Here is a 15068-nt window from a genome sequence, read left to right on the forward strand (position 1 = left end):
ACCCCTGAGCCACCCAGGTGCCCCTACATCCTTTTCTTTTGTGAATTCTTTGACTGATTTTTACAGATATACTTATTTTTACTGTTTTTGCTCTTCCTATTTTCTTATTCCTACTTATAGTCTTTCCTTTCCATTTAAAGAGTCCCTTTTAACATTCCACATAGGGCTGGTTTAGTGGTCATGAATTTCTTTAACTTTTGTCTGGGAAACTCTTTATCTCTTCTTCTATTGTGAACAATAGCTTTGCCAGACAGAATATTCTTGACTGCAGGGTTTTCATTTAGGACTCAGTATATATCACAGCACTCTCTCCTTCTGCCTGCCCCACCCCCAATTCTTCACCCATTTTTACTTATTTTTATTTTTAAAAATATTTTATTTAAATTCAATTTGCCAACATAGCATAACGCCCAGTGCTCATCTCATCATGACAGCACTCCCTTCTTGTCTGCTAAATTTCTGCTGAAAAATCAGCTGATAGCCTTGTGGGTTGGACTGGGATATGTGGTTATCTTCCCTTCTCCTCCAGGCAGGAGTCACATTAGAGTGGTTGCTGGGCCATGTTGAGAATGCTTGCACACTGCCACACTTGTGGCACCACTTTAGATAAGCTCTAGCCTGGCATACTGGAGGAGCAGATCTGCAGGAGTATTCAGGTATGGGTTGCAGGGTGTTAGCAAAGTCTGTAGCTGTGGGAAGAGACTCAGAATAGAGGCCTGGCTGTAAGATGCAGAGCCGCAGAAGTATTCAGGGGCAGGGCCACCATTAGCAAGTTATGTAGCAAATACTGGTATTGCACTGTTTCCTATAGGTATCTGTGTGTCTAGGCTAGGGGATGGGGAAAGAAAATGGTGCCTGCGAGCTCTTTTATTCTTAGAGATGTCTCCCAATGATCCCTACTCTTCCAGCACAAGCTCTGAGATCAGTAGACAAATCTCTCTCCCACATACCCCAGGTATTTTTCAAACTGCTCCCTCTATGCTGTATCTCCATCAGGCTGCTGTTTGTTGTGCTATCTCTTTAAGGGCAGGGACTTAGTTTTCTCTCACCCTTCCAACTCTCCCAGAGACAAGCCTACTGATTTTCAAAGTTCCAGGTGTTATGCCCTACTGTTTGCAAAGACTCATGAAATCCAGCTGCTCTCATTTTCAAAGCCAAATACCAAGGGGATTCATCTCCCCGTGTGGGCACCCATGGGATGCTTGGTGTAGGGATTTGTTTGTTTTCCCCCTACATGCCTGCAGTATCCCTGTCTTCCTGCAGACAGTCCTATTGGTCCATTTAGCTCTCAACTGTATCCCTATCTGCCTACCCTCTTCAAATGTGGCCTGTTACATTTAGCTGTGGAGGGTCTGTTCTCTCAGTCTTCAGGTCATTTTTCTGGGTTATTTACACTGATGTGGGTGTTATCTAGTTTGTGTCCATGGGACGAGATGAGCTTAGGGGTCCTCATACTCTGGCATCTTACCCAGAAGTCTTCAAGTAAGTACTGTTGATAACTTTTATTAACATTTGACATTTTGAAAGTCTATGTGTGTGTATGTATATGTATGCATATATATGTATGTGTGTGATGTGTTCATATATCTATAGACTCAATGAAATTTATTATCTACAAATGTAGGCTTCTACAAGTATGTGGTAGTGGTAAGGAAAATATCTCAAGCAGTGTTGCCATCAGTGCTGTGACCTTTTTAAAAATGTCATAGTATTTCCAAATAAAACAAAGTAGTCTTTTCTCAATCATTCAAGCATTCCTGGAATATTTAGCTAATAGTAAAATCATGCAATAATAGTAACATAAACTCAGCAGTGTGTAAAATATCATGCAAAAATAATGCTTTATGTGAGAAGTTCTAGACCAAGATTATTATAAACACATTTTTTTTCCCAGCTATGGTCTGAATTTTGCAGGTCACAGAACAATTATCTGCTGTATACTGCAGAGTATCTAGATTAGAAGTTAGCAAACTACTGCCCACCAACAAACTGTTTTTGTAAATAAACCTTTATTGGAACACATCTACACTAAACTGTTTATAAATTGTCTTTGGCTCCTTTCACACTCCAGTAGCAGAGTCAGATAACTGCAACAGAGACCATCTGGCCCAGAAATCTTAAAGTATTTACTACATATCTTTTTATAAAAAAGTCTTCTACTCTATAACCCAGATCCATGGCTTCAGTCCTTCAAAAGCCAGAAGACTTCACCCTCAACTCAGTTATTTTAACATTCAAAAGCACACAGATGTATTTCTAAAACATCCTCTAGGGAGAACCACTGCCCTTACAGTAATCAATGATATAGATATTCAATAAACATTTAATTAAAAATTCTACTTCTTCCAGATGCAGAAAGCTCAATAGATAATTGTGCCTATTTAACAACCAAAAATACTTCAGATAAGATTTTTAAAAATCATAGTTTCTTTTAAATTCATCACAGAGCTAAAGACACAGGGAAATTTAAATAAACTAATTGTAAAATGTGCCAAACACTTATTTAGAGATATTTGGGGAGCGCCTGTCCACAGCAGGGATTAAAATAAATTGTGATTCCCTTTCTGGTACATAGTCCAACTACTCCCATTAAAAGACAATGTCACATGCTAAATACTTTGCATTCACTGAGGCAGATCTTATTACCTTAAGTTCTTAGAAACCACTGTGTTACATACAGACTAAAGGACAATGTATTTAGGGTTCTTCACATCTACCCAACTCCTTGGATGAATTCCCCTGAATGGGTTTCTCTGTACTTTGTTTTACTCAATATGCTATTACAGACATTTAATCATGAAAATAATCTTTAAAAATAAAAAAAATTAAAAAGAGACAATGTCAAGACAAAAGAAAAAAGCAAATTTCAACTGTATGCTCTTTATAAGAAATACACTTTAAGTATGAAGACACAGGTGGGTTGAAAGTAAAGTTGTGTAAGAAAATTTACCATACAAATACTAAGCATAAGAAAGCCTGTATACTTGTTTTAAATATAAGACAAGAGACATGAAAAGATGCTCAGTATCACTGATCATCAGGCAAACAAAAATCAAAACTACAATGACATATCACCTCATCCCTGTGAGAATGACCAAAATCAACAATACAAGAAACAACAGGTGTTGGCTAGGATGTGGTTAAAGGAGAACCCTTGTGCATTGTTGGTGGAAATCCAAACTGGTGCAGCCACTGTGGAAAACAGTATGGAGGTTCCCCAGAAAGTTAAAAATAGAACTATTTGGGATGCCTGGGTAGCTCAGTGGTTGAGTGTCTGCCTTTGGCTCAGGGCATGATCCCGGGTCTGGGGATCGAGTCCCACATCAGGCTCCCTGTGGGCAGCCTGCTTCTCCCTCTGTCTATGTCTCTGCCTCTGTGTGTCTCTCATGAATAAATAAATAAAATCTTCAAAAAAAAATATAGCTACCCAGCAATTGCATTACTAGGTATTTACCCAAAGAATACAAAAATACTAATTCAAAGGGATACATGCACTCTGATGTTTTTAAAACAGCATTATCAACAATAGCTGAATTATGGAAACAGCCCAAGTATCCATCAATTGATGGATAAAGAAGATGTGGTATATATACACAATGGAATATTGCTCAGCCATAAAAAGAATGAAATCTTGCCATTTGCAAGGACATGGATGGAGCTAGAGAGTATTAGATGAAACAAGTCAGAGAAAGACAAATACCATATGATTTCACTCATATATGGAATTTTAAACACAAAACAAAAAACAAAGTGGAACAAAAAGGAGGAGGCAAACCAAGAAAAACTCTTAATTATAAAGAACAAACTGATGGTTACCAGAGGAGAAGTGGGTGCGGAGACTGATAAAATAGGTGATGAGGATTAAGGAGCGCACTTGCTGAAATGAGCATTGGGTGTTGAGTCACTATACTATACACCTGAAATTAATATTACACTGTATGTTAACTAATGGGAATTTAAATAAAAACTTAAAAAAAAAAAGGAGAAAGTGAAATGGTGGAAGAACATCTACCACAAAAATACTAAGGATAAGAAAGCCTATGCAATCATATTAATAATATATGACAAAAAAGAGATCAAGACAAAGACTAATATAAAAGATGAAGAGGATAAATTCATCAAGAAGATGCAGAAATCCTAAATGTGTAGAGATATAACAAAGCACCAAATATATGAAGCAAAAACTAATAGAACTAAAAGAAGAAATGGACAAATCCACAATCAGATTTGGAAATTTTAATATTTTTCAGCAACTATCAGAACAAGTAGATAAAAATGAGATTAATGAGATAGAGTATTTACATACAACACTATCAAGTACCTTGACAAAATTGACACCACACTCAACTGTCAAGAATACCACACCAAACTGTCAAAAGCTGAGCTGAAAAGAGCTGAGCTGCCAAGTTGTCAGAAAAACTAAAACAACCCAATATGAAAGTAACAGCTTTTAATCACTTACTAATCTCTAAGTACAAAAAGAGGCTAGCCCAAAGAAAGCACTGGCTCCCCAGCTGTTCTATATTTCTCCATGGAACAGTACCGCAGATAGTCAGATGGATCAGCACAGATGTAGGGAATCTTTTCATTGCCAACAGGGTACGAGACAAAAGGCTTTTCCTACTTCAAGGACCAGAGCCACAGAATCCTAAAGGAGCTAAATCAGAGGGAGTAAAGAGGATCCCATAAACAAAGATGAACAATCTGAGTATTAATAAAAACAATAACTGCTATGGACTGAAACATATCAAATATATTTAAATCTGCAAGTTCATGGTAATAATTTAAAAGGAAAACATAGGATAAACTTTGGAAGATGCTGAGAAATCATGAGCAAAAGCAAGCTTTTGTCCTGATTTTTTTTACATGAGCTATACCTCAGAGTAACCAAGACATTGATGAGAGGATAGTTCCCTTTAGGGAAGTATTCCAACTAATAAATGCAGAAGAAATAAAAGAATTAGAATATCTTGTAACACTGATAAAATAATAAATTCTGAAATAACCAATAGCTGTTAATATCACATAAAGAAAAGCAACCAAATATTATGCAGCACACACCAATATGTATGAAGAATTAGTGCAAAGCAAACAAGCAAAACCACAAAAAAAATGTAAACCTGATCAAGTCTCTAGAAGTAAATGCCAGTTTAGAATACAGGAACATGTAAAATGACACCACACATGTGCAACCAACAAAATCCAGAATATGGGTAACTCTATAAGAAAACTGTTGCTGGAACAAATAAACTGCAAGAAAAGAGAAAGAAAGATTAAGATCAAGATTAAGAAACATATCATACTATTATACTAAATGGACATTGTTTGGATCTTAATTCTACAAGTATTTATGGACAATGGGAGAAATCTGAACACTAACTTGCTTTTTCATAATATTAATAAGGTATTAAAGGTGGAGTTCTTTATAGTGATGATATTGTGGTTATGTTTCTTAAAGATTTTATTTCTTGAGAAAGAGAGAGAATGAATGGGAGGGGAGAGGGAAAGAGAATCTGAAGTAGACTCCACGTTGAGCTCAGAGCTTGATGCAGGGCTCAATCACACGGCTGCAAGATCATGACCTGAACCAAAATCAAGAGTCAGACACTTAATCAACTGAGCCATTCAGATGTCCTGTGATTATGTTTTTTAAGTATAAAGTTCTTATCTTTTAAAAACACATATTAAAATATTTGTGGATGAAATTACATATCTGGGATTTACTCCAAGATAATCCATTTTTTGGTCAAGAGAAGGAGTGGTGGATCTATAGATGAAACATGTTTAATTATAAATTGATATTTGCTGAAGCTTAGTGATGGGGAGGGTACATGGGGCTATACTACATTATACATGTTTCATACATGTTTAAATTTTTCTATAATTAAAAGTTAAAAAAAAAAGACTTGAAGGATAGATTCCAAATATGAACTATGATTCATTCTAAAATAGACTTTTTGAGTATTTGTTATTTTCTTATTTCTTTTTGTATTTTCTAAGTCATACCAACAAACATGTACTATTTTCATATCAGAAAACTACTTTGGGGGATCCCTGGGTGGCGCAGCGGTTTGGCGCCTGCCTTTGGCCCAGGGCGCGATCCTGGAGACCCGGGATCGAATCCCACGTCGGGCTCCCGGTGCATGGAGCCTGCTTCTCTGCCTCTCTGCCTGTGTCTCTGCCTCTCTCTCTCTCTCTGTGACTATCATAAATAAATAAATAAATAAATAAATAAATAAATAAATAAATAAATAAAAAAGAAAACTACTTTGATATCAGGAAATAATAGCTTTGTAAAAAATTTTTAAAAGGATATGCAATGGTTAAAAAAAAAAGGCTCAATATATTCTGAGAAAAAGAATATTTAACAATAAAAAAACCTCTAAGACTTTTTTTAGCTTGGGTAATGGAGAAAAAGATGGGGAAGGGGAAAAATAAGGAAATGTACCCATTTTACTATTATTCAAGAGTTGTGATTCAGGTAGAATTTATGTCAAAAACATTAAAATAAACTAAAAGTAGGCCACTTCTAGAAATTTGCCCCAAAGATAAACCTCTACAAATAGAAACCATACGCACTGTTATTGATTGCTATATTAATAATGGAAAAATATTGGGGGAAAAAAACAAATGCCTACTCACAGATGACTGGGTGAGTAAATTATTACACTCACACAACAGAAGAGGTAATTACAATATAGAATAAGAAAGATCTCTGTGGGCCGCTAAGAATGACCTCCAGGATACATTAAACATGTGAGGAAAACAAAATGTAGTGTATAGAATACTCCTTCTTTTTTTTTTTTTATTTTACGATAGTCACAGAGAGAGAGAGAGAGAGAGAGAGAGGCAGAGACATAGGCAGAGGGAGAAGCAGGCTCCATGCACCGGGAGCCCGACGTGGGATTCAATCCCGGGTCTCCAGGATCGCGCCCTGGGCCAAAGGCAGGCGCCAAACCGCTGAGCCACCCAGGGATCCCAGAATACTCCTTTTTAATTAAGAATGGAGATGTAAAAAATAAATGTGTCCATGTATGGATACATATGTATACATACAAACACATACACATAAACATAGGCCATTTTTTTAAAAATTGAAGAATACACCAAAGAGAATAGGTAGTTATCTACACAGGGAAAAAGGAAACAGAGTGAAGGGGACAGGAATGAACACTGGACTTCTCTGCATTCACCTTGTTCTGTAGTTTTGATTTTGAAAATAAGTATATACTTTATATAATTTTAAAATAAAATTAAATCAAAGTGGGGAAAAACAATCACTAAAAGTAGAAAGCAAGATGAAACAAATGAGCCTAACTATAGAATACATAATATCCTATTGAACTTCCAAGAAGTCTTGATTGTTTTTCTGTATTCAGATAGTTAAAATATGGCTATTGTTAGTTTGAAACTCCCAATTCAAAAGGCGGCAGAAAAGAAAGAAAAGGGAGTAGGGAACAGACGGGATAAAATGATGCATTTGACAAAACCACATCAATGATCACACTACATAATATAAGTAATTATAAGACAGAAATTGTTGGGGATCCCTGGGTGGCTTAGTGGTTTAGCGCCTGCCTTCGGCCCAGAGCATGATCCTGGGGTCCTGGGATCAAGTTCCACATCAGGCTCCCTGCCTGGAGCCTGCTTCTCTCTCTGCCTGTGTCTCTGCCTCGCTCTCTCTCTGTATCTCTCATGAATAAATAAATAAAATCTTTAAAAAAAAAAAAAAGACAGATATCATCAAACTGGATAAAAACACAAGATCCAATTAAATGCAGCCAACAAGAAATGTGCTCCAACACCAGAACACAAACAGGTAAAAAATAAAGGGATAGAAAAATATATTTCATGCTAACATAAATGAAAAGAAAGCGAGGGTGGCAACATTAAATATCAAAGTAGATGCTCAGAGCAAAGACCACTACCAGGGATAAAGAAGACCATTTCATAATGATAAAGACATCAATTCACCAATAGGATGTATTATGGAAAACTTCTGTGAATCTAACAGACCTTCAAAATATTTTATTTATTTATTTATTTTATTGGAGTTCAATTTGCCAACATATAGCATAACACCTAGTGCAGAGCTTCAAAATATATGAAGAAGAAACTAATAGAAATTACGAGACAGAAATAAAAACAGACAAAATCAGTAAAGGTACAGAGGATTTAAACAACACTATCAAAATAAATAAATAAATAAATAAATAAATAAATAAACAACACTATCAACCTGAGTTACCTAGCTGACATTTATGGAACTCTTCACCCAACAGCAGAATATAGTCTTTTCAAGTGCACACATTCTGGGTCACAAAACTATTCTTAATAAATTTTAAAGGATTCACATCATAAAAAGTATATTCTCTGAACACAATGAAATGAAATTAGAAATAAGTAACAAAAAGATCTCTGGGAGATCCTCGTAATACCTAAAAATAAGATTTTCTAAAATAACCCATAAGTCCAAAATTTAATTTGCCTTTGTCAAAAGGCAAATTAGAAAGGATTTCAAACCAAAGGCAGAATAAATAAGATTGGCAAGTGATAACTATTGAGCTGGGCCTATGATGATTCATCATACTTTTGTGTATGTTTGAAAATTACCAACAGGGGCACCTGGGGTGGCTTAGTTGGTTAAGTGTCAGACTCTTGACTTTGGCTCAGGTTGGGAGATCGAACCCTGCCTCCAGCTTGGCGCTAGGCATGGAGCCTGCTTAAGATTCTCTCTCTCCCTCTTCTCCTCCCTCCCCATCCCTCTCTCTTAAAAAAAGGGGGGGGGGAATAATAATAATATCATCAAACAAAAAGTTTTTTTAAAAAATGCTGCTGTGTCCGAAATAACACATTATTTCCTTTATAAATTTATGAGTCTCACATCCATTCTTCCTCAATTTACCCACTATTGGGAAATATCTATCACAACTAACTGTAGATAGTCTTGCTCTAATCTACAGAAAATTGCCTTGCCACTTCTATCATTTGAGAAAGCTTAACTAGGAAATTTCGAAGAGAAAACAAAGATTTCTACGTCCTGAAAAAAATAAAGGCATTTAGGGAAACAAAGAGGAAACACGTACTCACCTTGGACTTTGCTTTTGAATGTATAACAGCCATTTTTTTCCTCCTCTGGGCTCTACTCTCAGGAAAAGAAAATGGAATCATGAGATAGTAGACCTTTCTTGGAACATACTCTAAATTAGAACACATACTCTTACTCACCCAATTCCCCAATCTACCTTTTATCTACAATGAAAGAAAGTCAGGAGAGTAGAACAGCTCTGCACTTTGTTTTAGAAAGATGGTCCAAGATCACAGCTGTCTCGGACTAGAACTTACTTCTAGATTCAAACTTGTCTACTGGAGACAAAGCCCTGCAGTGAAGTACTTCCATGTTCTAAAGTGTGTGACTGGCTCCTCTGGCACATTCTCTAGAAGTATTCCCACTCCTGGAACCCCATTACATTTCCAAATGGCCTGTTTTGAAGGTGCTATCAAATCTTGTCAGACACAGGTCTGTGGCTTAGAAACAACTTATAGTCTTCATTCAAGGGCTCAAATTTCTGACTTCTTTCCTTCCTGTCACCTTTCTGCATTCAACATCCTTAAGGCTGTAAGGTGAGAGAACACCTGGAAGCCAAAAGGAAACCTACATCTGCAATGCGAACAAAAATGGATAAAGAAATGAAGCAATATAGGCCATGTACGAAGGGGGATGACAGAGGGTCACTGAGATTCAGAAGAGAAAGAAGTCAAGTTTTGTGAGGACAAAGCCACGTGAGACTCATGATAAACAGGCAGACTCAGACCAGAATGAACCTCCAAAATACAAAAATCCAATTTTATCTCTGTACTTCATTAAATTCTCTTAAGATCACAGGCTATAAAAATATACAAATGACTAAACAAAGTCAGACACATTTCCATGGTCACACAGAGTCACAATCTCCAAATTAATATTACAACCTCAGACCACCTTTCACCTTAAATAAAATCCAATCATACGCGGTGCATACACACAATCACTCAAGCACATCCAAGCACCCTGTCGGGGATACACACGGCCAAAAACACACCTACAAGGCAGCACTCTCACTCTTCACAGTCATGAAAGCAGCACGCTCACAGTCCCAACAGTCACACATATGGCATTCACACAGCCATCGGACAGAAAAATATAACCAACTACCAGGTCAAAGAAACAAGTGGTCACAAACACCGTGTCACAAAAACACTCTCATAACTCCTCAAAGTCACGGACAAACCCCAGGAATACACACAATACACAGTCGCATACACAACCTCAAAGTGATCCAAAAACATCCAAACACTCTGTCACAACAGCAGAGTCGCACACAGAGTCGCTCACAGTCACAAGCAAACCCCCAGTCACATACGACGTTCGCACAATCACACTGTCACACAAGCACATTCCCAGTTAGTTAAGCACGCCGGTCACACACACAATGTCACAGCGGTATTACTACACCCTCAGAGTCACAACTCTCTCTCACACAAACGCTTATTCACAAAACCACCCTCGCACACGTTCATTCGCCCACACCAAGACCAGGCAGGCTGTCTCACCACACAAAACGCCAGGAGACCGCCACACACGCTGCTTTCCAGCGACGCTTCCGCCCCGGCATTCCGGACATCCTCACCTCGACAGAAGGTGCAGTTCAGGATCCAGGATCTGGAGCCCGGGGTCCAAACCCCGATTTCAGGTTCGCCCGCCCAGCCGGAGCCGGGCCAAGCTCCTCCACAAGCGCGGCCCTCCCCTCGCGAGGTCCCCAAATCGCGCGAACAAACGGAAATGAAGCCGCACTTGGGGACGCGGTGGCTCTGGGAAATGTAGTCCAACGCCGGGAGGGCTGTGGTTGACCCGTCCGGACGCTAGGAATCCCAGTTCACTAAACCCTCCTCCAGGTTCCTGGACTCCGTAGCTAAAACCCGCTCGCGCAGCGGCGGCGCTGCGGGTGTTTGTGGGAGTGCCCGCCTGCCCTCGTGCGCAGGCGTCCGGCGCGGGCCTGAGACTGCCAGGGTTGGGTGGTTCCAGAGTCTTACCGAATCCGGAGAAGGTGGGACCCTCGGGCGGGCAGGTGCAGCGGAGGAGCTGGAGCTGAGGGGAGGATCAGCCGGGCCCTCAGTCTCGCAGAGACCCTCCCTGTGCCTTGCCAGGCCCTTCGGTGTGTGTGAGACAACGCGAGATGTTGTCGGGCGAACTGAGAGACCCTCGGCGACTGGGTGTGTGGTTGTATTTCTCCCTGTGTGTGATTCTACACGCCGTCGGGTGTGAAGTGGTTCATACTTGAAGCCGCGTGGGAATGGCATAACTGTGTGGGACTGTGTGGTGGAAGAAGGGACCTCTGCTGTCGTGGTTTGTTTTGTGTTCATAATTGAGAGTGGTTGCATGACTGGTGATGATTCGTGTTATGCAAATGTGCTTTTCTCATGCCTTTATTTCTTGGTGTCTGTAGGAGTTTGACTCCCAAAAGAGCATGTGTGTGACTGACGGTCAGGTTATTTCTTTCTTGAACACTGATTTGATCTGGGGAAATAAAGGTTATCAGTTTATCTGGCAAATAATTTAAACACGATTTTTCTATTGGATCAAATTACGTGTTATGGGGAAGAAGGCAAAATCAACAGTGTTGTTTTCAAGAAACAGGATTTCAAAGCCAGTCCTAGCTTAACTGCTTTTTTTCTCTGGCACAGGCCCGCGAGGTGGGTACTCATTCTCTTGTACTATTATGGGGACGTTATTGGGTAAGGTTGAGAGGCCATCGATTAAAAAAAATAATTATATAACTTTATACATAAGATTTTACCTTGGCTCAGGGAGAGAAAATAAAGCTGTGTAGGCTTTGTTGGTAAGCCTGAATTGTCTCATGGCCTTTTTTTCTCTTTTTTTTTTAATAATCACAAACTTGAACTTCCAGTACAAAATCTAAAAGAGCAAAACAAAACAAAAAACCCCATACTGAGGTTATTAAAAAAAGAAAAAAATTCCAGTCCAGTTGGGAAAATGGAGTCCACTTCAGTATGACTTACCAAAATAATTTAGCTTTCGTTCCCTCTTTTAATTTGTAGCTTTCAATGATAGTTTTTTTTAATGGTTTCTATTAAATAGAGTAGTTACAAAAGTTTATGAAATGTATGTAAAGTATAATAGTCATTCACAATGTAACAAAAACCTGTATACCTACAACCTATTCTAAGAAAGAGAACATTACTGTTAACTTTGAAGATACCTAGACATTTATCCCCATTACTAATCCTTTTAAACCTTTCCTCTCAAATACAATAATTATCTGGGGTTTTGTGTTAAAATTCTGTCACTTTTCTTTATAGTGTCAGCTACAGTTTGAACCAAAATATGTTGTTTAGCTATGCATATTTTTGAGTTTTAAATATTTTATATTCTGTGACTTGCCTTTTTTGTTGTTGTTGTTGTCAATATAAGATCCTGAGATTTAGCTATAGCTATCATTCACTTTCACTGTTGTATGGTGTCCTATTGTATTTTACCAGTTTTTAACTCATTCTCAATAGAAATATAAGTTGTTTCAAAGTTTGATAATGCAGTGCTGCTATAAACGTTCTTGTACATGTTCACTAATGGATATGCAGACATTGCTGTAGGGCAGAGGTTGGAAAACTTTCTGTAAGAGGAAATACAAGAAATATTTTAAGCTTTGTAGGCCAGACCGTCTCTGTCACAGCTACTCAATTCTACTATTGTAGCAGGAAAGCACCCCTGAACAGTAGGTAAAAGAATAGGTAAAAGAATGAGTAGGGATCCCTGGGTGGCGCAGCGGTTTGGCGCCTGCCTTTGGCTCAGGGCGCGATCCTGGAGACCGGGGATCGAATCCCACGTCAGGCTCCTGGTGCATGGAGCCTGCTTCTCCCTCTGCCTGTGTCTCTGCCCCTTTCTCTCTCTCTCTCTCTCTCTCTCTCTCTCTCTCTCTCTCTGTGACTATCATAAAAAATTTTTTTAAAAAATGAGTGTAGCTGTCTTCCAATAAAACTTTATTGACAAAGACAGGCAGCAGGATTTAGGCCGTGGGCTAGAATTTACCAGCCACTGCTCTAGGATATATTTTAGGAATATTGTATTACTGAACGTAGGGTATTTGGAACATGCATATGCCTTCAACTTTACTAGGAAATGTGCAGTATTTTCCACAGGAGATTTTCCAGTTTATATTCTTTACTAACATTTGAAATTGTCAGAATTTTGGGTTTAGTACAATCTGGTAGATGGATATGAAAATAGCACCTATTTCTGGTTTTATTTTCCATTTCCCTGATTGAGGTTGAGCTTTTTTTTTTCTTTTCTTTTCTTTTTAAGCATATGTTTACTGGCCATTCCTCTTCTGTGAAATGCCTATTAAAGTCTTGTGCTCAGGGGCCTGAGTGGCTCAGTTAGTTAAGTGTCTGCCTTCTGCTCAGGTCATGATCCCAAAGTCCTGGGATTGAGTCCTGAGTAGGGCTCCCTGCTCAGTCTGCTTCTCCCTCTGCCCTTCCCCCTTGCTCGTGATCTCTCTCTCTAATAAATAAATAAAATCTTAAAAATAAAGTCCTGTGTTCATTTTTTCTTGGGTTATCTTTTATTATTAGTTTTAGAAATTTATTTTTAAATTTGTTTAGGTGTTTATGATTGAACATGCCTTCTAGTTTATAGTTTGTTTTTTCATTATTTAGTAATCTTTTAATAAGTAGAAGTACTCTTTTAATGTCAGGTTTATTTAATTATTCTTTATGGCTTGTAATTGTTTGCATTTTGTTTAAGAAATTCTTCTCTAAAAAAAAAGAAAAGAAAAGAAATTCTTCTCTAGGAGCACCTGGGTGCCTTTGTTGGTTGGGTAACCGGCTATTGGTTTCAGCTCAGGTCATGATTTCATGGGTTGGGGAATTGAGACCTGTCTCCATGGGGAGTCTGCTTGAGGATTCTCTCCCTCTGCCCCTCCCTGACTCAGGTGCAGCACGGTGTGCACATACTTTTTTATTTTTATTTTTTGCACATACTCCTAAAATCTTTTGAAAAATTCTTCTCTATACCAAGGTCATAATTTTAGTTTTCTGTCTTAAAGCTTTATAGTTTTGCCTTACACATTTTTTTTTCTCATAAAATCTCTTGGAATCGATCTCTTTCTGTAAGACAAAGGAGGGGTACAATTTGTGTGTTTGTATACCAGTTGTCTTGCATTATGAAAAGGCTACCCTTTCCCCTCTTACAGTCATAAATTAGGTTATCATATATTTATATATGTATATGATAGATACATAGATAGATAGATAGATAGATAGATAGATAGAACTGTTAGGGGGTTCTTTATTCAATTTTGTTGGTCATTTTTTTGTTGTTGGTCATTTTTATTATCTGCACTATATACATGCTTTTAACATAGTGTTATAATAATTTTAGGTACATGATAACACTAAAACTTATTTGGGGCCTTATTAATCTTTTTGATTATATAACTTTTACCATTCCCTTTATTTTGTATTCTTTATTTTTTCTTTACTTTCTTTCAATTTGTTCTGCCATTTTTTTCTCACATTTTAAGTTGGATACTTAGGTAACTACTTTTTTATACTTCTAACATAAATTCTTAAGGTTATAAGAAGGCAGATACTTGACTAAGCCACCCAGGCACCCCTGTTCTTGATCTTTTTATAACAATGCTTTTATTTAAAGTCTATTTTATCCAATATTAATATATCTACATCACCTTTCTTTTGCTTAGTATTTTGGCTAATTGTTTTTGTTCCCTCATATTCAGCCTTTCTGTTTAATTATGTAACTTTGATGTTTTCATTTCCCTCCCTTGTTCCTTTATTTTATTATTATTATTTTTTAAATATTTATTTATTCATGAGGGACACACACAGAGAGAGAGAGAGAGTGGCAGAGACACAGGCAGAGGGAGAAGCGGGCTCCATGCAGGGAGCCAGATGTGGGACTCAATCCCAGGACTCCAGGATCACGCCCTGGGCCAAAGGCAGGCACTAAACCACTGAGCCACCCAGGGATTCCCTCCTTTGTTCCTTTAGAT

At 38.1% G+C, this 15068-nt stretch overlaps 1 protein-coding gene across 2 annotated transcripts in view; it reads right to left on the reverse strand.

The window, feature by feature from the left end:
* LOC121485459 (zinc finger protein 420) overlaps nt 1-10790 on the reverse strand; it is a 58000-nt gene extending 47210 nt beyond the window's left edge. For both annotated transcript variants that reach the window (XM_041745856.1, XM_041745855.1), the window contains exons 1-2: nt 10671-10790; nt 9091-9142 (exon numbers count right to left, since the gene is read on the reverse strand). The gene's annotated coding sequence lies outside the window, so the exon portion shown is untranslated. The remainder of the gene's footprint in view (nt 1-9090; nt 9143-10670) is intronic.
* Nucleotides 10791-15068: the final 4278 nt, after the last annotated feature.

The sequence above is a fragment of the Vulpes lagopus genome, chromosome 2 (genome assembly GCF_018345385.1).
Source record: "Vulpes lagopus strain Blue_001 chromosome 2, ASM1834538v1, whole genome shotgun sequence".
Classification (NCBI taxonomy): Eukaryota; Metazoa; Chordata; class Mammalia; order Carnivora; family Canidae; genus Vulpes; species Vulpes lagopus.